The 24900-nt window shown below is 43.1% G+C and overlaps 1 long non-coding RNA gene across 1 annotated transcript; it reads right to left on the bottom strand.

Moving 5' to 3' along the window:
• Positions 1 to 2852: 2852 nt before the first annotated feature.
• On the bottom strand, positions 2853 to 24407 carry LOC123371553. The gene is made up of 3 exons (XR_006579839.1): positions 23668 to 24407; positions 10677 to 10816; positions 2853 to 4700 (listed from the first exon to the last, which is right to left on the bottom strand). It is a non-coding gene; the product is annotated as an uncharacterized LOC123371553 (long non-coding RNA).
• Positions 24408 to 24900: the final 493 nt, after the last annotated feature.

The following is a 24900-nucleotide window of genomic DNA, read 5'->3' as shown; positions in this document are numbered from 1 at the left end:
AAATTGTTAAACAACCTACCACTAAACAGCCTCTCTCCTCAGCCCACAACTACCATTCACCACAGACCTCCCTCACACTGCACACCTTAACTCTGCCCCTCGTAGGGGTGCCAACCTTCTATTGTACCCTTTACCACACTATCTCCTTCCAATACAACACACTTCTATGCTAAACATCCACAACAGAGTTGGAAGGCAGGCGCCCCTAGGGGGGGAAGGTTAGGGTTATAAAGCTTTGTCTGTAGTGTACATTAGTTGTGGCAATGGTAAAGTATGTGCCTATAGGTTGAAGAGAAGAGGGAAAATACTATATATAACTTTTCATTTCTTTTGTAGGTTACCAGGTACAGTGCGTGTGTGTGCATGTAGAACAACCCTACATTTGTGTAATCATTTTGAAAGACAGTCTGAGGAAAAGATAACGCTTACTTAAATTTTATACTTACAACCTTTATTTAAATTATCTGTACCTTGTTATAACCCTGGGTGAGCTCCCTGTCCTAGACGATCACCTCATTACTGTATTAGACTTACGCTTGACACTTGATCAGTCCAAAAATAATTGGTCAATTTAACTGATCAAATATTGGTCAAATATTGTCAAACAATGTAAAAAATGTTCCAATATGTTAAAGCGCTAATTTATTATAACAGTAACAAAAAAGAGTAAGACTTTATGGCCTACAATATGCTTAGTCTTAGTTAGGCCTACTTGAAAAAAAACAACAACAAAACAAAAAACCCCCACCAAGCTACTTAAAATAACTCAGTTAACTCAGAAAAATGTAAAAACTCAATGAAATGAAGTTCTTAAAAAAAAAAAGAAAGAATGGCACCATGCTTAATCAAAAAGGTACTATAGGCCTCAAATCTCTAGAGATGTACAAATCTATTGAAAAACAACAATTTCCTGTTTACAAGACCCTGCCTCAGTCTCTTCACCCTCCTGAGAGTCCTCTGGGTCTTAATCAGTGTCTTCCAGGTAGTCCAAAATTCTTTTGCTTTCCCTCTCCCCTTCTATCCAGTCCTGTCTTCTGCTTCTGGTCCGTCTCTGCTCGAGCACATGCAGAAGCCAGACATGCCAAACCCATGGGGAAAAAACACAGAAATTGGGCTTGTTTTTGGCTTAACTGGCTTGTGTGTTGCTTGTTGGCTAGTAGCTTTTTTTCGGATCGGCTCCTGGCAAGCAGGGACGGGGGGGGGCAAGCAAAGGCAAGTGGGGGAAGAGTCAAGGGTGCATAGGGGGCCCCCCCACAGTCGCAGAATGCATGCCAGGGAGGATCTAGTCACATAGAATGTTGGGGTCCTTAAGGATTGGCTTGTTTGGGGCTTGTTTTGAATAGGATTAGCTTGATCTTTGGCTTACTGTGAAAGTCTGGGGTGCTTATTTACCATGTGAAAGTTGGCAACTGTGGCGGGAGCCCTCCCGATAACAAGCGCAGTTTTGGCTGAGTCCTGGCGTGAGATCTCATGGCTCACTCATACAGCATTTATGTGCACAGCTCCCTTTTTCACGAGGGTGGGAGTGGATCTGACAAAATATATTAGCAAAGTCAATTGTCCTTGGCTGGTAGTCTCCATTGTCCTGCTAGAGGAAGGTTATTCAATTGTTCATGGTCCTTAATGTCTGTCCCATTCCAGGGAAGACACCCAGGTGCCAGTCCCCCTGCCACTATCTCACAGGATGTCTGAGGCAGTGATCCATCCAAACAACCATATGAATATAAACACAGAGAGTTCATAAAAATCAAACTCCCTATTACCAATTCTTGTGATTTATTTTTTTTGTATGTTACATGATTTGAGCAGGGGCATGCTTGAGGGAAAATGCCCTTCAAGGGGAATAGCAGCCAATTTGGGCTGCTCCGGCAGGCAGGCAGAACTCTCTCTTCCTCCCCTAAGGAGCTGACTTCCTTCTCACAGGATGGAAGAGGGGAGGAGGGAGCAGAAAGAGCCCAGAAGCTCAGAGTTGCTCTGCTCCCACCTTCCCCTCCCCTCTCATGAGCAAGGGGAACAGCTCCTCCCCACTCCCCTCTCCCTCCCTGCAACACCAAGCCTGGGAGAAGGGATGAAGAGACCCTGAAGCTGTAGGAGGCACAGAGTTCAGGCTCAGGGAACAGAACTGATGGGAGGCAAATGGGGAGACAGGAAAGATTGGGGGGCAGGTGTGACTGAGAGGCAGACCTGGTGTGGGGACAGAATTCATTGCTGGGTAAGAGGATGAACAGGTGTTGGCGTGAGAGCTCCTGTAGCAGGCCAAAACATTTCCCAATCAATTTGGGAGAGTTGACAACACTAATTGTCACACACACACACGGAATGGGTAAGGGAAATTCAAAATGAAGAGATAGACCAGAAACATGATTTTGGGGGTCTGCCTCATGATTTTTGAACTTTTGGGATTGGCAATCCTGCAAATTGGAATTCATACATTTACAAAGATTCCCACATTGTCACATCTTTTATTATAAAAGATAGGAACATAGATATTGCAATATGGGATCAGACCAATGGTCTGGTCCAATAGCTTGTCTCTGACAGGGGCCAGTATCAGATGGCTTTGGATGAGGATAAAAGAAACCCCCAAACACACACTTATGGAATAACCTGTTTATATAGGAAGTTTCTTCCTAACCCTTATGAGTCAGTGGTTGGCTTATGCCTCGCTCATGGTACTTTATATGCTTTCCCCACCTCCCCCCCACTTTAAGTCCTTTTACTGTGGATGTTCTCATTATCCATATACAGGTCTAATTCCTTTTTAATTTTGCTAAGTTCTTGGCCTCAGTGATATCTTGAGGCAATGAGTTCCACTAGTTAACTATGCATTGTATCAAGAGTATTTCCTTTTATCAGTTTTAGATGTGTTTCTCTTAGCATTTATTTTAAAATTCATTCCATCAGATAAAGTTTAAGCAGTGGAAAATATATAGAGAAAAATATAACTGCACATATACTATGTATTTTGGATTAGCCAGTTAAAATGTCTTACTACATTTTTAACTGTAGGGTGTGTTCTTAATGTTAAGATATATTCTGAATTATCTCTGGGAAAGTGTAATTAACAAAAAGGACTCTAAATTATATAAATAGTATTCAGTAACCAACAATTAAATAAAAGAACACCTCCCAGGATGAATCAATACATCTGCTAGGACATTTTCAAGTAAAATGATACCACATTGCCAGAATGCGAACCACAGAATTGCCTCTCAGATGATAATCCAGTGAGCATATGAATTTGAGAAACCTCATTTAGACTTTCTACAGTGAATCATCTTTTTTTATTTTTAGTTGGGGGTTGTAGAGAGGGTGAATCATCCTATTCTGAAATTATTTCCTGTTTCAGTACATTACAACTTTGTATTCTGTAACATCTTTTGAACACACTGTTGCCTGGTGCGTTAAAAATGAAATAATGCAATTGCAGAGTTAAATCAATTCCAGCAACAAAAAGAGAAAAATTAACAAGTATAGGGAAGGGAGGACATTCTTCTGTCTGAGATTTTTTGAAATAGAGACTCAATGAGACCGAGATATACAGAAAGGCCTTTCCTGAAATGCAGAAGAGAAAACTCTTGCACCAGAAATGGTGAGATTATGAAAGTGCATGGAGGCAGCTAATATTAGGTGAACAGAGGTAACTGAAGAACAAAATACATGTAGGATTTTAAAAGCCAGGCAGGCAATTTTGAATTATTTTCTCAAATGAATAGAGTTAATGGAGATGTTTAAGCAGGTTGAGAGTGTTGTGGTCATGTTTCTTTTGCAGTAGCTGGGAAGTAGTGTTCTACAATGTACTAGAGTCAAAAATGCTGAGAGTTGAAGGAGTGGAAGATGTGGATGAAGATTTCAAAGAAGTCGAGCTGAGGCAGTGGATAATATTATAGAGGTATTAATAGGCAGTTTTGGCCTACACGAAGGAAAGTACAAATTCAGGGTTAGGGGTGACAAAGTTTACAGAGAGTAGAGACTGACAGAAGGTCTAAATCTCGGTCAAGGCTTTTAATATTGTGTACTGTAGAGATAAGATGGACATGTAAGCCCTGTTAATCACGCTCATCACCCCATCTCAATAGTTGGTGTACTCTAAATGCAAAGCTTTAGAGACAAATGAATTTTGTTCACACTGCTTCATAAAGCTATAAATAGCATTTGAGGTACAAATGCCCCAGGAGATACATAATGAAGCCATCAACTCTAGCCAGAAACCTTTACACAAGGTTTACTGAAAGTCAACCATATTAAAAGTCCCCTTACATTTTCAGAGATTATGCCTGAATTTAATTTCTATCTAGTTCTCTCTCTCTGATCATTTCTCTCATGCTCATTACCTTTTGTATCTGTATATCTTACAGTATTTATATCACAAGTAAATATAGGAAAAATAGTCAAACACATATTATGGCCACAGGATGTATCAGTATATCCACAAGATGTGATTGCTCAGATTTAACAGTTACATCAGCTTGAGAGAAAAATTCGTGCAACCTAGCAGTTTACCCTTCATCTTGTATACCAGCAAAAAACTAGCAATAAAAGTATACTTTGGAAGTTGGTTTGTTGTCTCTTAAGGTTGTTTGTGTGCTCACATCGGCCAAATCTCCTTCTCCAACAACGTATGATATAGGTGAGAAAACTGAGGTACAGAGAGATGAAAAGACTCGCCCTAGGTCTTACAGTTGAGTCAGTGTGAGATCCTGGAATGTAAACCAATAAGTAATGATCATAAATAGCATGCAAAAGATGACTATTAAAGCTTTTACAGTTTTTTTTCAGATTCTCTTTATGATGGTTTACTCCTCTCATTACAATCATTGCATGCTGAACGTGCTCCACGTAGTGCAGAATATGGAGTAGACCAAGGAATCGCCCCATATTAAATATAAAAAATGTGTTGCTGCCTCCTATGTATGTCAACCGTGTGCCTACACAAGTAGGCGTCAATATAAGCAGCCTTCAGTGAAAATTGTACTCTCACTGGCCACAAGCCACCCTCAGAGTCAATGAATGTAGCAATTAAGTGCATCTTTGGAGAAAAAATAATATTCAGAAAATTGTGAATTTAAAAGGCACTTACTTTTCTCACAGATTATGGCCTGTCAGAAAACAAGTTTCACTACCCCAATTACCCCATACCCCTTTTTATTTTATTTTTTTGGGACAACTATTATTTTTATTTGTTTAAGAACAGCTATTTTAGATAAGCCACAATCCAGTCAGGCCCACTGATTGAAGAGGATCTGCTTCTTGTATATCTGGCTGTGTTACACACACAAAAAAATCCCAGATATATTTAATAAGGCATGATGGTCAGTGGATTGCAGATATCTATATGTAATTCCGAATCCTCACATAGTGCAATTGCTAAGCTTAATTGGCTGTGTGATCCTATTACAGTCACCCTTGTCTGTCCTGCTCCTTCCCTCCTGTTGGTTACTCATTTATTATGTCTTGTCTTAAATTAGTCTGCAAGCTCTTCAAGCAGGAACTGCATTTTCCTGTGTGTTTATATAATACCAAGCACAATGGACCCTAATCCTGCATGATATCCCTTGGTACTAATGCAGATAAACAATACTACATGCATTACATTGTTCTTGGCTTCACAGGTTAGGAGGAAGCTTCACAATGCACTAACATTTTTGTTTCTGAAAAAGCAGTTGGGTTTACCATTGCCTGTAAAACATTTTAAAAAAATGAACTACTGTTTTAAAAACTGTTTGCTTTAAAACAATATTATTTAAGTTTATAAAACAAATACAGCACCATTCGAGGCACCTTTGATGTATGTTAAAAGACAATTATAGAGGTCTGTAATTCCAATAAGTAATCCCAGCCATCTCTCCAAAGCTATAATAATTTGATGGGAAACCTTCCCCACCTGCAAAAGCCTCCTCACTATACCCCAAAATATCAACCTTGCTATGCCTCTCCTCGGCCCCCCACCAAAAAAGATTACTAGTTTCCCTTTTTTAGAAGGCATATTCTGTTTGTGAGACAGACTCAATTTTGAATTTGAAGACTTCAGCATGTTTGAGTTTTTCAGCAGAATGAGAAGCTCTTTGTTTTAATTTACTTCCTACTGTATCCTCTTGGTTCTTGCATTTAACTGAACGAAGGCTATACGCCTTCACAAATTTCCATTTACACGGAATTCTACCAGTTTAATCAAAGTGAAACATAAGGTACTGTTATGGTCCTTGTACCTTAAGATTTCCTTACTGATAACCCACAAACAGTCCGTTAACCCATTGCATCATTCAGAAGAATAAACAACCTGGGCTCGGCACACAGGAAGTTAGACAAAAAGGAAATAGAAAATATTAGTTTTAAAATATACACATATATATTTTGACCTATGCACAGTTCAAACTGACATTTCTTCATAGACAAGACTGCCCCTTGGAAGAAGAAACAAATTCTTTGAGGAGAAAACTATGACTTTCTATTTTTTTTTTAAATTATGAACATTTTAATATAAAACATTTTTGCTAGGTTTGAATACTGTGGAGACCAAAAATTTAATTGATAGAAAAAACAGTAAGACAGTCTTAACTATGGAGTTGCTGGCATCCTCCATGATAAACACAGAGAGCGATGGTCTATTGTCCTTACTTCTACAAGTAGCATCTTTCACGCATCTTTCTAAGCCTTCTTTTGGCTTAACAATGAACTTATTTATTTGTACTACATTACAGCCTAGGAGCCCTAATCACAGACCGTTGTTCTAGGCACTGTACAAACAGAGAACAAAAAGATGGTCCCTTCCTCAAGGAGTATAAATATAGGTGACGACAGACGGATATTGACAGATGGGAGTACAAGTGAACAATGAGACGACATTGGTCAGCAGCATCAGCAGTGGTCTCAGCACAGTAACTGCTTAACTTCTCTCAAGTTTTACGTAGGCATCATTGCAAAGGAGGGATATGAAGGTGGCTAATGAGGTAGCTCTATGAGAGTTTATAGGGAGTGCCTCCCAAGTTTGAGGGGGCTGCATGGGAGAAAGGTGCTTGTTTGAAAATTTAACTAATGAGTGATGGAGCTGGCATCATAGGCCTATCGGACGGGAGCAGATAGCTTGATAAAGAATGATAGATGGGGGGAGGGGCTTGACTGCAAATGACCTTGATAGTGAACACAAAAAGCTTATGTTTAATGCAACAGAGAAGGGGAAGCCAGAGGAGGGATTCAAAGAGAGGGAGTGATATGGTCAAAGCAAAGGGCTAGGACAATGATCTTTGCGGGGGGCATTCTGAATGGATGAGTGAGGCACAACTGCATTTGTCAAAGCCAGAGAAAAAGATATTGCAGTAATCGAGACACAAGATTGCGAGAGCATGAACAAGAGTTTTAGCTGTGTGGATGGATAACAAAGGCCATGTCTTAGAGATGTTATGCAGAAAGAATCAGGAAGATTTAGACATAGCCCAGATGTGAGGATTAGAGAGCAGTCAGAGTAGAAGATGAAACCATGGTTACAGGCCTGAGTAACAGGCAGGATGTTGTTGTTGTCTACAGTGATTGAGAAAAATAAGTAGGTGAGAGGAGTACTTGGAAGGGAAGATTAGGAGCTCTGTTTTAGCCATGTTTAGCTTCAGCTGATGGCTAGAAACCCACAAGGAAATGTCAGAAACAGGCAGAGATTTTAGTTTGGCCAGAAGAAGCGAGGTGTGAAATAGTGAGGTACATCTGTTCATCATCAGCATAGAGATGATAGCTGCATGTGTGTTTGCAGATGAGATTACCTAGATTTATGGTGGAGAGAGAGAGAGAAGAGAAAAGGAACCAAGACAGAGCCCTATGGAATTCCTACAGAAAGCTGGAACGTGGATGTAGATCCTCCTCCAAAAAACACACTGAAGGGGCAATTAGAGAAGTAAGAAGCAAATCAGGAGATGACAGTCACAGAAGTCAAGGGAGTACCAGTTGCTAAGAAGAGTATGGTTTACTTTATATCATTATATAAATGATCAGCACATCTGATTGTCATTCCATGCCTCTGGGAGGTTATTTTGTCTTAGCACTGCTGTTAAGAATTTGCTAGTTGATGAAGCTGGGGATACCTTTGGCTATCTGTTGAAGATGGAAGTGAAAGCCTTATGAAGCATTCGAGCATGTTGTTAGCAACATGAAGATGGTAAGAAATGCATATGCCTGTCCTCTTAATGTCTCCTTTCCATGCTTTTAAGTTCCCAGGTGGATGGAGTGTGTCCTGGTGCAACTTTACTGTCACTAAAGGTAATTTTTGTCAAGGAAAAGATGAGCTGCATCTATATGGGAATCAGAAGGAGAAACTGTCCTGCTGAAGCTGCTCCTATGTCAACCCTGAAGAGTGCACATGTTCAAGATGCACCTCAGTAAATTTGTTGTTAAAATTTACCCCCCTTATGAAAGTAAGTACACCAAGAGCAGCCCTCCATGTTCAGTAGTAATGAGGTAACCAGTGAGCAGGTGGGAACTTCTGTGAAGGAGTCTGAAACGGCTCCATGGCATGTTATGGATTTCCCCAAATTGGATATAGCCAGAAGTAGCTGCAGGGTGAGCATACTGCATTATACCAGCAGCTCTGCCTATAGTTCTCCTCCTTCCCTGCCAATGTAAAGCATACCCCTCACCTTCAAACCCACCAATATGGGACACCTGTATGTGTGACAGATACCATTTGGATTGAACCCATGAGCTCCACAGCTATAACACATGAGTCTGTACAGCTTGTGCTAAAAAGACCTGAACACACAAGCTGAGAGTTATCACAGACTCAGCCTCTGTGGATGCGGCACACAGGGGACAACACACACATTAGCAACTGGGTTATCCAGGCAAAAGGTGTGGCAAATGTTTGAGTCACCAAATGCACATTTCACTTAATAGTATACAGATTAAAGCAGGTTCTATACTTAAAATCCTAGGATAAAGTGGTTTTTTCCCCACTGTGAGAATCATGTACAACCATGTCACTCACCCCACACATTAACCAAGAACAGTTTAAAACCCCAGAGTCTTCAGGTACCTATCTCGGGTCCTTGTCACTTGAGCTACACGAGTAATCACTATGTCCTTTCTAAACCAGCCATTAGAGAAGGACTTGGCACACACTTTCCCAGTGGACTACATAACTAGTTATTAGTCAGCAGAAGAATATTGGTGATCAGGAATCCTGGAGCCCATCCCTGATCCCTGGAAAGGAGTGTTGTTTATTGTGGTTAGAGATTGGATTATCCAAACTGGTTTAGTCACTCTGAAAGGCAGTGTGGTGCAGTGAATAAGCTTGGGGTTCATCATGTTTAGAAACCTGACTTCTGAACGAGGGGTGACATTGCTTAAGGCCTATGCTCACTTATTTAAAAAAATGTAGACACTCTTCCTTAACTGATTTTTCAGGTTGGGATTCATGTCTGTAGTTGATGAGCATAGGGTATTGCCCAGGAATTTGAATTTCTGGTCTCCTCTTTCACAGTTCAGGGAACTTAACTGTAGGCTACTGGGGCATTTGATAAGTCTGTGTCTATACAAGGACACTCAGGAAAGTTCAGTTGATTTGTCTTAAATGTGTGATGATAATGCATGTAAATTAGAACATTTTTAACCCCATTGTGGAAACTTTCAGAGGCTTGGCCCATAATTAAAACATACTGGCATAACTATGTCACTCAGGGGTGTGAACCCCCCATCCCCGGCATAGCTGTCCTGACAAAACCCCCACTGTAGAGTCAGCTATGCCAGCAGAAAGAGTGCTTCTGTCAGCATAGACAATGCCATTCAGGGAGGTAGTGTTCCTACACCAGCAGAAAAACTCCTTCTGTCAGCATATACGGCATCTACACTAAGAGGCTCCGGCAACAGACATGGCCTGTGTCTACACTACAAACTTTGGTTGATGCAAGATAGGCCAGAATAAAGTTGCTGCAGTTAGTATATCACTCATGCAGAGGTGCATATTTGGCTCCTTCTGTTGGCTATGCTTGTATTCATCATGAGTGCTTGTGTCCATGCACAGTGTGGTACAACTCACCATTGGCGGGGCACTGTACTTTGGGAAATTCTGGCAATGCACAATGGGCAGAAACGAGCCATGAAGGGGAGCCTGGGCACAAGGGGTCAAGTTCCCATCTTGTAACATTTCCCATCCATAGTACCATCTATATCCCATAATTTCCACCCCTTTTTAAAAAAAAAGCCCACAAACCTGCACAGCACTTTTTGCTGTCTGCCATCTCACTACTGTCATCAGCATTGCAAACACAGGACGTATGATACGCCAGTATCTGCAGGGTCAAAAGAAGAATCACAGAAATGGGGGACATGACCCTTTCATGGAGGACTGATTGCTGTGGAACATAGTGGAAGCACTTCAAGGTTGTGGGTAGCAGTCACAGAGCAGCTGTAAATGGTGGAGTGCTGCTCCTAGGCCTAAGAAACAAGCGCAGACTGGTGGGATTGCATCATAATGTAGGTTTGGTATAATGAGCAGTGGCTGCAGAACTTTCAGCTATGCAAGGCCACATTCTTGGATCTGCTCATCCCAGCCCTCTAACACAGGGACATCAAGATGAGAGCTGTGCTGCCAGTTGCGAAGCGAGTGGTGATGGCACTCTGGAAGCTTGCAACATCAGTGGGAAATCATTTTGGAGCCGGAAAATTAACAATGGGTGTGCAGTAGGGCTACTCACCTCACATGAGCACCCCGGCCAGCAGGTGTGTCTGCATCTGCACTCTCTCAACTTTGCTCTGCTTGCGGTGACCCCTGTTGATGGTTAAACTTCTCGAGCAGGTTTTCAGTGACTTGGCCCTCTGCTGAGTCAACCACAGGCTGTAGGTGTACAAACAAACAGACACATTCCAAGGTACAAGTCCAATAGGGCCTCTCACACTGTCCTCTGCAACATCTTGGTCCATGGCCCTGTCTCTGGGCTTGGTTCTCAATCAGTCTATCAGGGTCTATCAGGGCCTCCTGGGCTAGCGTCCAATGGTACCTGTTCTGAAGCAGTGCCCCAGGGCCCCTCCCTGATGACTCCTCACTCCATAGTGAGCTTTCCTGACACCAGCTCTCCAGCTGAGTCACTAGTTCAGTTCCATCCCCTTCCAGTTCATCTAAACACTGACCCTCTTCAGGGTCTTCTGTTCCCTTCTCTGGGCTTAGGCCACTCCATCTGTGTGTGTGGCGGGTGCACTCCACTACTCCAGGTCCCAACTCAGGAACTCTATAAGGTAGGAGGGACCCTATAAGTTCCCTTTAACTATCTGCTGCTTTGTTTTCCTTGGGCACTTCCCCTCTTAGTCCCAGCACCTTCAACTTCACCCTTACATCAGAGCTAAAGTCTTGCTTAACACACAGTTATCAGCCTGGAACACCATCATTACTCCCAGCAGCTCCTTTTATATAAACCTGTTGGGCTCTGACTGGCTGCTTCCCTGCAGCCTCTCTATGCAGTCTGGAGGGCCCACCTCTACTGATCTTTCCTGGGGTGTAGTGTGGTAGGACCAGCAGGGGGCCTCAAAGGATCTGTTACACCCCATCACAGGGGAGCCATTGTCATGCAAGTGTGCAGGGCCATTGATCATCCCCTGCTGCACGGGAATGTGACTCTCAGTAATACACAGAACATAGTGGATGGATTTGATGCAATGGGGTTCCTGAACTGTTGTGGGGCGATAGCACACATAACCCAATTTTGGTATCAACCCACCTTGCAACAGAACACATCACCTGAAAGGGCTACTGTTCTATGGTTATGCAAGCATTGGTTGATCACCAGGGATCCTTCACTGACATCAGTGTTGGGATGGGTATCTGATGCTCACATCTTTAAGAATACAGGAGTGTTCAGAAACCTGCAACATTCTTTCCCTACTGGTAGATTGCCATTACTGACGTTGAAATACTAACAGTGATTCTGGGGGACCGAGCCTTTAACCGTCAGCGACTGCATTATGGTGTGGTGGACTGTGCTCTATCTGTCCCTTCAGCTTTGGAGCCTGTTAGGCATGGGTGGCCGGTGACCCAGCCACTGGGGGAGGCTAGCCCCTGCCCCTCCCCTTTCTTCCCTCCTCCCCCACAGGAACCCAGAGCACCCCCTCCACAGCCCCCAGCCCCAGCGCTGGGCAGCCAGGGCGGGGGCCGAGGCCCCAGCCCGGGTGCTCCAGGTAGCACTACCTCGTGCTCTAGGTAGCTGGGTGCCACAGCCAGCACCAGTGCTCCGGGAAGCGTGGCCAGCCCTGGTGCTCTGGTTGGACGGGTGGCATGGCCAGCCCTGGTGCGCTGGGTGGCAGCACCCCCAGCCCCAGTGCTCAGGGCAGCCAGATTGTCCCCAATCCCGATGCTTCGGGCAGCGCAGCCACAGCGCCAGCTGTTCTGAGTCCCTGCAGGTGGCAGGCCAGCCAGCCTGGTCCAGCTAGAGTGCTGGGAACCGCAGGAGGGGGCCTGGCCTTGGGGCAGAGCACGGGCAGGCCCACACTAGGCTGCTTGGGGAGGCACAGCCCCTTCCTACGATACCCGCCACCCCATGCTATTAGGAATTGTGTGGTGGTGTGTGCTGTATATTCAGCACTGCCTGTTCATGTACCCATTACATTTTTGGTGTTTGCTGTACATTTATAATTATTACACTGTTTGTCACTGATCCTTTGAGTTCTGCCATCCTGTACATTAGCAAGTAGTGGGTGCTTTCAGTACTGCTAAGCGTTATGCAGCATGCTTGCTGAAGTAATACAGATTAATTCATTTCCAAAACATAGAATTGTATTGCCTACCAAAACCAGTGCAAAAAACGATGTGCAATTGGAAAACAAATACAATAAAAACTTCTGAAGTAAATTAATGGAACAGCACTTAACCAGGGGAAAGGACATTTCTGTCCATTTCAGTCCATTTTGGCTACATATATAGCAACTGTGGCTTTCATAGGTCAATGTATGTGAAGCTGTAATTGTCCTGACTGGAGCCCCGTGTGGAGTGGTAAGGATGCTACCCCTGATACCATGTGAAATGTTGGAGGGCGTAGGGAGGTGCTAAAATGGAGCTCTCCATTGACTGCAAATGGAAGTGAGCCTGTGATTGTTAGACCTGTATATCAACAAGAGTCTGCAGAATCTGTTTTTTTCTGCCAGAGAAGCCCCATTATGTCCTGGTGCATCTCCTTCTCCTTTTTCTGCTGGGACTCCTGGTCCTTTCTCTTGTCCACTCTTTCTTTCAATATTAACCCTCCAAGCACTCTGTTCACAATCTGATGCAACACTGGCTTGCAGGATCTCAGTGAGCATATCCTCCCATGTCCTCTTCTTTCTCCTCCTTATCATGGTCAGGCGTTCCCCAGGTGCGATGAGGGGACCCTCAAGACCAGAACAGCAGCAGCTACAGGTAAAACACACAGAGGTATCATATTTATATTCACAACAGAAGGTGAAATTTAAGTTTCAGAACTCCCTTCCCTTGCATCCTTAAAGTTTTAAACAAGACATGTCTATTGGCATTTCAGCTCCTCTGTACAGCACGGCTCTCCGATGCCAGCCATGGGTATAGCGCAGCAGGGGCATGTGCATGTGTGTGGGAGGTGGGGGTGAAGATGGGGGTGGAGGGTGGAATGAGGTAGGAATTGTTTGGCCACATTTAATAATAAAATTTCAGCCCCTATTTCCATGTGTACAAGTGCAGGGCATTGGCATTGAGTACTGGCACTGTTTTCCATGGTGGTGGTGATTTTAGCTGATATCTTGCTGATGGTAACAAAGGCACAGAAAGCACGGCTGCTGCGGGCATCTCAAAGCCACTCAGGCCCATATGCTGCTAGTCTGTTTACTGTTGAAGTCATCATAGACTGGGATGGGAAAGTTTCCTACTGGGGAGGAAGTATTCATGTTGATACCCCTCAAAACCTTCAGGAGAGGATTGCAGAGTACCTCCATGAAAGCTTAATCAAGACCTCTCAGGAGGATTCAAGGGACATCCCTATATACATAAACAAACTACTCTGCTTGGATGCCACCCGCTTAACCTTACTGGGGAATGAAAATTAGATAACAGCTCTACCTCTGTTTGTTGTACCATTACTTCTACTACGAGTAAAACAGTAAAAATTCAATACTAATGTCCTGCAAAGTTGGGGTTGAGCGCCATCAGTACATTTAACCACTGTAATGGAAAATTCATTCAAACACTTACCCGAGGTTCCTTCCTCTGCATCAGGCTTGCATGTGCTTGGCTACCTGGACTGGCTAGACTGCTGTGGAGCCTTGAACGGGTCCTGACTTGCAGCGTAGCTGGACCCCTCCCCTTCCCCTAGGCTGCATGTGCTCCACTCTCCTCCTTGCAATTCATGGCATGAGTCTAAGTCTTGAACTCCTTGGAGATATCCACAGTAGTCTGCAGGGTGCTGGTGGGCTCTTTTCCAAGAATGGCATGCAGAGAATTGTAAAAGTGGTAGGTCTGCAGATTGGCACCAGATTGACTTTGGTCTCTCTGGCCTTCTGGTATGCCTGCTACAGTTCCTTTGCTTTCACACATCACTGCTGTTGATCTCTGTTGTACCCCTTAACCTACATCGCTGGTGAAATCTGCTCATAGCTGTCCACTTTTCTCTGACTGCTCCCTAGCTGTGCCTACACAGCCTCTTCTTCTCCCCACTGGCCAAGGAGGGCAAATATCTCCTGTCTACTCCAGGCAGGAGCACATCTGGAGCATGTGGCCAGCATGGTTGCTTGGGCAGTTGCACACAAAAAGGGAGAGATGCTAGGTGTGCTCGCCAAGATGGGCAATCAGAAAAAGGCTTTTCAAAAATACGTGGGTTTTTTTTTAAAAGGGGTCGGGTGGCTTCCAGTCTCTGTGACTACTGGCCAGTGGAGTTAACAATTGTGACCAGAGCAGTGAGTGTAGGGCATTGTGGGACAGCAGCTGGAGGACTGTTAAGATTGCCATAAGTCATGCAGCGTCTATACTTGCATAGCTCAATGCCACTTGGGGAGGTGGTGTTACTGCCTTGCTGTAATGGAGTGCTTACATTGGTGGGAGTCAATGTGAGTGTAGACCCATGCACAGACCTAGATTGATGCAAGGTGACTTATGTTGACCTAACTTTATAGTGTAGACCAGGCCTTAACCTCAGGAGTAAAGTAGTTTGCTACAGCTTGAGGGTTAAGCTAAAGCAAACTAAGACCACTTTACTCCTGAATGATAGCTTCCACAGTGGGTTAAATGTGCTTTAATTTATGTACATTAACTTCACCCCTTTTATTTGATTTGGTGTAACTTTCTTGAATGTCCCTGTGTAGACAAGCTGTAGCTTCAGTCCCTCTTTTGTGATGTGGCAGTTTTGTCATCAAATTAAAATTTGGTGGGTTTGCTTTGGCACACATTTTCCGTTAAGGCTACAAAGTTGTAAAATACTCTATAGGCCAGGGGTGGCCAACCTGAGTCTGAGAAGGAGTCAGAATTTACCAATGTACATTGCCAAAGAGCCACAGTAATATATCAGCAGCCCCCCAGCAGCTTCTACCCCCATCTCCCAGCGTCTCCCACCCACCAGTAGCCCCTCCAATCAGTGCCTTCCCCTCTGTCCCCATACCTCCCAATCAGCTGTTTCGTGGTGTGCAGGAGGCTCTGGGTGGAGGGGAGGAGTGAGGGCACAGCAGGCTCAGGGGAGGAGGCAGGAAGGGGTGGAGTGCGGATAGGCCCTGTGGCAGAGCCAGGGGTTGAGCAGTGAGCACTCCCCAGCACATTGGAAAGTTGGCACCTGTAGCTCCAGCCCTGCAGTTGGTGTCTATCCAAGGAGCCGCATATTAACTTCCGGAGCCACAGGCTGGCCACCCCTGCTATAGGCAAACACTACATCTGTGTAAATGATATTCAAAGAATCAACACATGAAGAGCAATAATGGGGCCAAAGGACTGATGCAGGAGAGTTCTGAAATTTCTTGCAAAAAACTGAGACAATCCTGTGTGTGTGAAGGGGAGTGGTTAAAACACCAAAAGCACTGAACCTACATTATTATTTTGATTCAATTTTTCATAAAACCACAATGAAAAATTGAAACAGTGCTCAAAGTTTATAATCTGTCGTTTGGGATTTGCCATTTCAGTAAGATTTTTACAAAATAAAGGTTTAGAGTGCCTTGTAAAACTGAATACTGTAATGCAACCTTAACTATGGTGCAACTATTACTGCACCTTAATAACCTTATATGCAGACCAGGCAGCAACATCTATAGTTAAGGTTACCCAACACGTTCCATTGTAAAAACATTGTTTTCATTTGCTTATAATTTTGCCAAGTTTTAACTGTTTCGGATAAAATTTTCCATGCTGGATGAATGCTCTTCACAGTCAAATTACATCCCGCAGAGAAAAATCTGGCTGTCTTATTTACATGATGGTGTATTTGAAAGCCTCTTAATCAAACCTTCCTTACAATATTACCAGAAATACCCTGCTTCTTACTAATACAAGCACAGCATGTTCTGCAAGAGTTAACCTGACACTGGGAGTTAAGAACTCTGCCGCTGACTCACTAGGCATGTAACTTTGGGCAAGTCACTTAACCTATTCAGTAGTCTACACTACAGTTGTGTGTACACCTCTCAGTTCTCCTCAAGCTAGCATGCTAAAATAGCAGTGTGAACATTGCATCATGAGCAGTGGCTCAGGCTGGCCACCCAAACTTGGACCCAGGAGATCAGGTGAGCTTGGACTCAGAGGGCTGGCCTAAGATGCTGCCCCTGCTGCAATGTCCACACTGCTATATTAGCGTATTAGCTCAAACAGAGCTGGCAAAAAATCTGTCTACCCAGGCTGGGAAGCATACTCCCAGAGATAATGTAGACATACCCTCTGTGACTTGCTTTTCCCATCTGTAAAATGGGGCTAGCATAACAGAAGAATGCTGTGAGGATTCAAGTTTAACATTTTCTGCTGGACATGTATAATAAGGACTACTTTGTATTGGTATCACTGTTCCAGTGATATGATGTTCGTCCATCGTTTTCGAAGAAGACCTTAACATCTATCAGGTTGTGAGCTGTCCACGGTGCTGTCCAGTGATATACATTGGGTTTGAGTACAAAGCTTTCAGTTAGAGAGAAAGGTTGATCCTATGATGAAAGCACTGAACCAGAACTCATAGACTCATAGACTTTAAGGTCAGAAGGGACCATTATGATTATCTAGTCTAACCTCCTGCACAATGCAGGCCACAGAATCTCACCCATCCACGTCTATAACAAACCCCTAACCTATGTCTGAGTTACTGAAGTCCTCAAATTGTGGTTTGAAGACCTCAAGCTGCAGAGAATCCTCCAGCAAGTGACCCGTGCCCCATGCTGCAGAGGAAGGTGTGTTCAGTTATTGGCTGTACCACAGATTGCCTTGATCTTTGGGAAGTCACTTAATTTCTTTGTTCCTCATCTGTAAAATAGGGATAATACTGTTTCCTTTGTCTGTCTTGTCTATTTACATTTTAAATTTGTTAGGGTAGAAAATCTTTTTTATAAGGCATTCGTTGCAATGCCTAGAACAATGAGGGCCTCCAACCTCAATCGGGGCCAATATGGACTACCAGAATAAGGTAGATACATTTTGTTGGAGATTTTGTTAGACCTATGGGCTAGAACTTCAGCTGTGCTGCAGCAGTTTTGTGCTGCTACTGTAATGAAAAGCAGCCCTAAATCTGGCTTACTTACCTACTTGAGGTTTCAAGAGTAAATCTTGGATGCCATAGAGCCACTTCAGCAGCTCCTACACTACCTCCTGGGGTGGTTTAGTTGGAGTCCCTATGCCCCATCAATCCTTGGCTGCTAGAAAGACCGCTGTGGACAGCTAGTAGCCAGTACAGATCTGAGCAGCCTTTACGAGGACTAAGGAAAGGGATTGGGGGAAACTGGCATCTTCTCACAGCCTTTCCCCAGAACTGTCCTAAGCACTCCATAGCTGAAGCTCAAAACATGACCCTCTCTACCTTGTATAGTTCATGACAACCCTACTCTCACTGCAGTACTAAGACCTACGCACATGTGGGTTTATGTTTGGACACACTGTCTTTACCTGACCCTGCTCCCATTTAAATCAATAACAGTTATTTTCTAAGTAGGCTCTGCAAGATCTGGCCTTTTTTATGTATGTTCAGGTTATTTTTCTGATGAAATACATATACCAAAGAAGCAGTAGATGTTTATCTCTCTGTGCCCTTTCCCTAAGGTATTAGCTTAAGAAGATCAGTACTGTATTTTCAAGAACAACTTTTAACAATTTTTTTCCAAAGCAGAAAGTTATAACACACACTGATTTTCCAACATGAAGGTAAGGTAAACATTGGCCCATATAGATGTGCTGAATATATAACAAAATACTGTTCACCACAGCACACGGTAAGAGCATTTTTTAAAAGTTACATTTATGTTCTGCTGCTCAGACTTAGCCTTTCTGTAATTCAGTGAAATTGAGATGGGAGAGATAGCCAGAGAGAAGCAGCAGCTGAGCTCAGATGTGTAGGAAGTACTTGATTCTGTTTCTTCATGTCAGAATGTCTGAGAGATTACTTTTTTTGAATGTAGATCCTGCTTATACTGATGATACTACTCACCAATCCACTAGAGAGCAGTTAAACCCCACATTTATTGTGGTTTATTTTTGTATCTCTTTCTGTGCCATTCATTGTACTTCTTCCAAATGATTAATAATGCCCCAAATACTTTCTAAGTACAGGGCTGAGCCAATCACTTTTTAACAGTTGCTCTGACTCATACCTATTTATATCATTATTTTTATAGAGTCGTATAGTGTTATGATTTAAGATCTTGGATCACTTTTAATTGGGCATGAATCACTTCATTTGAATGAAAAAATATGGGCATAATATGTAGAGCTGACTTTGATGGGGTTTTTGCTTAAGTAGGGACTGATAGCCCCAATTTTGTGAATGCCCCACAATTCCTACTTAAAGACTAAGAGTTGAGCGTTCTCAGTACCTTGCAAGATCAGGTCCTGATTAAAGAGTAGTCATTATGGACCTGATCCTCCTTCCACTGACTGGCTTCACTGATCCAAGTTCAGGGCATCTAAAATTACATTTAGCACTAGTATTAAACACTATTGAACATTTTACATTTTTTTAGACACCTTTCTGTGGCATGCAGTTCTTTGACTCCTCCTGCCATCTTCATGTTAATGTTTGAAAAGAAAAGATTGATTTATTTATATTTCTAGACATTAAATAGTATGTTAACTATCAAAACACAGTCTGAATGCCAATGGCTATATAAGTAAGGTTAGAAGGATTCTGTTTTTTATTGGTATATGGCAATAAACGTTGATTTCACTGTACACAAACAAAACAATTAAAAATATTTCCATTGATAACTGAAATTTACAGACAGGCAAAGTAAGAAAAATGCTTCTTGAGAACTTATTTGAATTTGATTAAAGGATATTTACTGTGTATATTTTGACATTTTGACCATTGTATTTTAATGGTTATAAAGCTTTAACTTTTTGAATCTCAACTTCTACTGTCATTAAATAAGTAAGTATTGGCCAACCCGTTATTATCTGACAGACCTCCCCATAATTTCCCTCAAAGGTGAAAATGTAAACTGATAAAAATCTTTAAAAAAAAAAAAGATTAAAAGGAAACATCAATATTATCTGTAAATTATATATATAAAAAAAGATTCTGCCAAGCCTATATCTAAGTTCCCATCCTGTCAGTGGAAATGAATTAATTAAGCTCATTTAAAAAAAATAACACATTTCAGAAGAAAACCATTTTATTCACTGTAATTAAAGAGACAATCTGCAATTTATAAGAAGATAAATGCTGTTTCTCTGATGAAAAGGTATGGTCCAGGGGCTGGAACATAGGAATCAAAGCCAGCAACTCTGGAATTCTACTCTTGGTTCTAACACAGACTTTCTCTGTGATTTCACCTCTCTGCCTCAGTTTGCAGATATGTAAAATAATTATAAAATTTCATAGAACATTTGAGGGTTAAATAGTGAGATGAACATCTCTATAGAAGTGTTCCATGTTATAGTCTGGCTATAAAAACTGATTTTGAAGCAACAAAATGGGGATTTGTCTTAAAAGTTACCACTTTGTTAATGACTATTGGAGCCCCACATTATGCCTTCTTCAGTCATCCTCTTCACTTATAAATTCTACCTGATCTGACTCAGCAAAATGAGCTGAACTCCTCTTGCCCCACTTGAGGTGAGTAAATAGTATTCAAATGATACAAGTACCTCAATTCTAAACTTATTCAAACATCTTCACAGCGAAATGCCTTCATTGACTTGTACTGAGCTGCACAAACCTTTTACAAATCCATTGTGAATAGACTTCAGCCATCTGTCACCTCAAGATTAGTTTTAAGTTTTAAAAAGTCTCTCCTGTAAGGGTTCACATTTCATTTTGTGACTATAAAAGCACTTTACCTAATGTCAGGATGGTACACAGCTGCTGGCCCAGTTCTGCCTCAACAATGGCCTTCCTGGGCTGGTAAATTGATTTGGAGGCCAGTCAAACCCAATAAGAGCCCTCTTTTGGGATAAACAAAAACGCCCAACCCAAAATCATCTTCAGCCATCCCCAGTTTAAACAATTTCTTCCTGAGCTTTACCCCTATAGTTGCCAAGTTTTGCACAACTCCATGGGATGTTTTATATAAGTAGTTTACAAATACTCAAATTAGTTCATTCAATAATTTGCATACATACACATAATTTGTATATAACTATAAACTTCATCTTAAGGTCCATATATCTGGCTCCAGGTAGTACAGGGGGTTGGATCTGCAGCTTTGCAAAACCTGGCAAGCTGGGGCTGGGTGGGTAGGTATTCAAGGGTGTCTGGGGAGTAGGCAAGTGTTGGCATGAGGGAGGTGAGCAAGAGTCTGGGCTGCTGTGTTTGGGTGAATGACATGGGGCTGTCGAGGTGTTGTGGGGGTAGAGGTATCTGGATGGAAGTGGGACGGAAGCTCAGTGGCGAAGGGTACAGTTCTGGGAGAGGTGGGGATATCAGAAGCTAGGGGTAGCTCCATTTGCAGAGGTGTCTTGAAAAGAGCTAGCTTTGTGAGAGTGTCCAGCAAGGTAGGGAAAATGCTGGGGGACAGTGGGGTTTGGGGGGTAATAGCCAAGGCATTTTGTGTGTTCTGGGGAAATGTTTAGAGGCAGCTATGCAGGGTGGTTTGAGTGGTGGGAGCTGGGTGGATGGAAGTATCTAACAGGGCATGACTGGGGCCCCCTCTCCTCACCTTCTAATCCCACTTGCCTGTGCCTTCTAGCTGCTTTTTCCTCACTCATATCCAGCAGAGGAGCATTGAGATAATAGCTGCTTAGTTACCACATATTACAAGTTCCACACCAAAAAGCTCACCGGTAGTAAACCAAGCTTCTTATACTTTTTCCCCTCTCCCATGATGCATTGTTTCCCAGCCTACAATTTCCATGCATCCTTCAGGGAACTACAACTCCCACAATTCCCTTGTTCTTCACTGAACTGGTGTCAGGCCATGCTTGCCCTATTGCCTGCCTTAAGTAGCCAATACTTGGGGAAGGGATGTGCTGGCCTGCTTTTCCAGGAGAAGCACACCCTGTATCAATGACACTGACAAATCTGTCTTGGTGTTCTGAATCAAGACTAGGTGAGATTCTGGGTAGCTAATGCTTGAATCATTGGTATGCGGGTATATGCTCACTTCCCTTTCTCATACAAAATCACTTGCCCTTTGTAACTGAAACAGAGTGAGCGATACCACATAGTTATACATATGCTCTGGGATTGGTGGCAAGTCAGCTTGTTCTTTGTTTAAAAAAAAAATCCTCTTCTTTAGGGCCCATCATCATGAACAGCAACTAGCTACCCCCATCTACAATGGATAGTTGCTTTCGCCTTTTGGAAAAAGGAGGGTATAGACACTTGTGTGAGGTATTTCAGAGTTACACAATATGAGTATTTAATTATATACACGTTATGGAGCACCTGTTCCAATAAGATTATAATGCTTTCAGCTATGTCAGTTTTTGATCTCTCTTAAAGGTAAGAAATAGGTCTCCCAAGATTTGCTTGGGGAAGTGCAAACAGAGACAGATAAAGTCTAAAAGGACCTGGACTGACACTGCAATGGTGTTGGAACTGAACCAATACAGTTCTGGTTAGGACACTTTCTGAGGCCAGAATGAAACTAATCAGGGAGTGAATTGGAGAAGACAGAATCAAGGGCAAGGAGCACAGTGGTAAAATGGAGGAGGGAATTATGATGGAAGCTGGAGAAGCAAGTGTGGTTAAGTGTTTTTATTAAAGTAAAAGCAAAGAAGCCAGGTGAAATGAAGTTGAGAAGTTAAGTAACAAAAGACAGCACATGGGAGGGGATGGGGCCAAGTGGATGGGTTGTGTGGTGAGAGGCTCACATAAGTCAGATAAAGGGATAATAGAGATGAGAAAGAGGGAAGTGAGTCCTTGTGCCACATATATGTCAGTCCTAACTTTAAAATAATTGGCAAAATCCTGGGAATAGAGGCAACAACAGCGCATGTCAGAGAGGAAGACGTAGGGTGTGATAAATGAAGGAATTCTCAAGGGATAGAGGCGTGTGAGTATATCAGAGAAAAGTAGAATTGTTTCAGCTTCCTGTTGCTTGTTAAAGACAATTTACAGTGAGGCATGGTCATAGGGCTTCCTCCAGAGGCACTCAGCAGAGCTAGCCATAAAAGGGGATAACAAAGGCAAGGGGAAAGCCAAACTTGGTAGAAGGTGTAGCAGATAGATGAGAAAGGGAAGGGAAAACAATCACATCAGCAGCTCCTAGCATGGTGAGTATATGAGGGTATATTTCAAAACTTGTAGTACAGGGGTGACGATGGATTGTCCTGTGTCTGATGTAGGGATAGTACAGTAAATATTGTGAAACTTATAAAAGGCAGCAGTGAACCTGGCTGAGATATCACTCCTGAGGGTGCCAAAGGCCCAGAGAAGGCAACTGCTTGAGGTCACCTGGCCTGTATGTTGCTGGTTTCCTCATAGTGACAGTGCCACTAGAACTCACTGAGAGCAGTTTGGGAAGATGCCCTACTGCAGCATGAGGAACAAGGAAGCCTTTCCGAGAAATGTTCGGTCAGAGCTTAACAAATATGTGCTAGACAACTTTATCTAGACTGTGCCAGAGGACAAAAGGGATATTCTTGTCAAGGTCAACCTAAAACTCTGAAAAAGAAGGGTCATCACTGCCTAGTTCCGCAAACCTGTTCAAAGCTAACCCCCCTGAGCAAGCAAAAAGTCATTTCTACCCCTGAATCCAAGATCAGAATGCAAGTAATTTGTTTTGGACTTGGACTCTCAGCCTGGAAAAACAAAGCACCGTGTTTTTATGTTTTCATTATATGTTTGCTTTACAATTTTAGTCATAAAAAATATGTACTATTAATTACCACTTACTGGATTGCTTACAAGGATTATTTTAAATTTTCGATTATTTTATTTTAATGCTTACATACAGGTTTGAACACATTTTTTGTTCTGTTTACAAGAATACATCGACTTATGTTGCTAGACATTCTATCTCCCTGCCCTGACAGAAGCATGCATGTGGGAGAAGAGGGCAGGAAAAAAAAAAAGGAGAGGGGAATTTTGGGGCCTATGAACACATTTTTTTTTAAAAAGCAGCATGAATTAATTCTTTTACCTGAGCTCCTTTCCCCTTCATCAGTGGGTTCCACTTTGGGCCTTGTCTGGGTTGGGTTTGGCTGGCTGTTGAAGAGCGCCTGGCTTTCCATGGGGTCAGCATCCTTTGTATTCCCCTTCCTCAATGAGTTCTTCATTGCTGTGAGCTACTGGAGGTTCCTGCCTCTGGATATCAGTCCACTGTCGCTCATAGGGTGGTTGTGGGGGATCCCTATGCAGTATGGCAACCAGCACCATAATAATATCAGAAGGTGGATCAGGAAACCTCCATTGCCTTTTGATAGGACTGCTATAGTTCCTTCCCCCTTTCCTGGCATTGCTCCTCATCCCTGGCGTACCCCACCTTTAGTTTCTTCTTTGTAATGCCAGAACAAACATCTTTATTCCTATGGCAATTCTGCAGCTGGGCTTGCGCTGCCCCTTATTCCCTCAGGCTGAGGAAGTCCAGAATTCCTCTCTTGACCCAGGCTGCAGCATGAGGCTTGCCTGAAGTTTTCTTAGCCGCAGCTCCGTCTGGTGGCGTGCCTGTGCACAGGGCTAGCACAGGTGTGCTCACAAAGGTGAGCTCGTAGGAAGAGAAGAATTTCCAAAACAGGCTGGGGATGTTTCAGTGGGCGGCAGGCTTCTGGTCTGGCAGGCCACAACAAGGCCCCTAGCCCCTGTGTTTGGAATCGCTAGGGAAACCCTGTAGCACCAGCCTACCCACATGCTGTGAGCCCTGGGCAGCAGAGTTCAAAACTGGACTACAGCTGTCACTGTCACTGGGCAGGGGCACTGTGTGATTGTTACTAGAGGATGGTTTATATTGGATGAGGTAATGCAATGTCAACACAGGCAACGAACCAACAGAACAGTGCTGGTACAGGGCTTATGTCGTTTGGGGAGGTGGTTTAATTTGACTGACAGAGTAAGAGGGTTTTACTGACAGGATGCAAAATTGTGTCTCGATACATGCAAAGATATGCCCCCAAAAGGCAAGTCTTACTGGTAAAGCTTCATAGTGTAGCCCAGGCTCCAATGTCTCAATACCATCACTTGTCATCCCTCCCTGCAAGGAAGTCAAATGTAATTATTTTAAGGTCACTATTACTTAGTAGCTCAGCCACATATACTCAGGAATAAGGGCAGCATCTCCTCATGTGTGATCCAGAAGCAGCATCTCATATCCCAAAGTGGTGATGGTTATTATTGTTGTTGTGAAAGGGGCTCGTGGCTGCTTATTAAAGGTTACTGG

Source organism: Mauremys mutica, chromosome 5, assembly GCF_020497125.1.
Source record: "Mauremys mutica isolate MM-2020 ecotype Southern chromosome 5, ASM2049712v1, whole genome shotgun sequence".
NCBI classification, from domain to species: Eukaryota; Metazoa; Chordata; order Testudines; family Geoemydidae; genus Mauremys; species Mauremys mutica.
The sequence above is the reverse complement of the archived record's forward strand: the minus strand, read 5'-3'. Positions and strand labels throughout refer to the sequence as shown.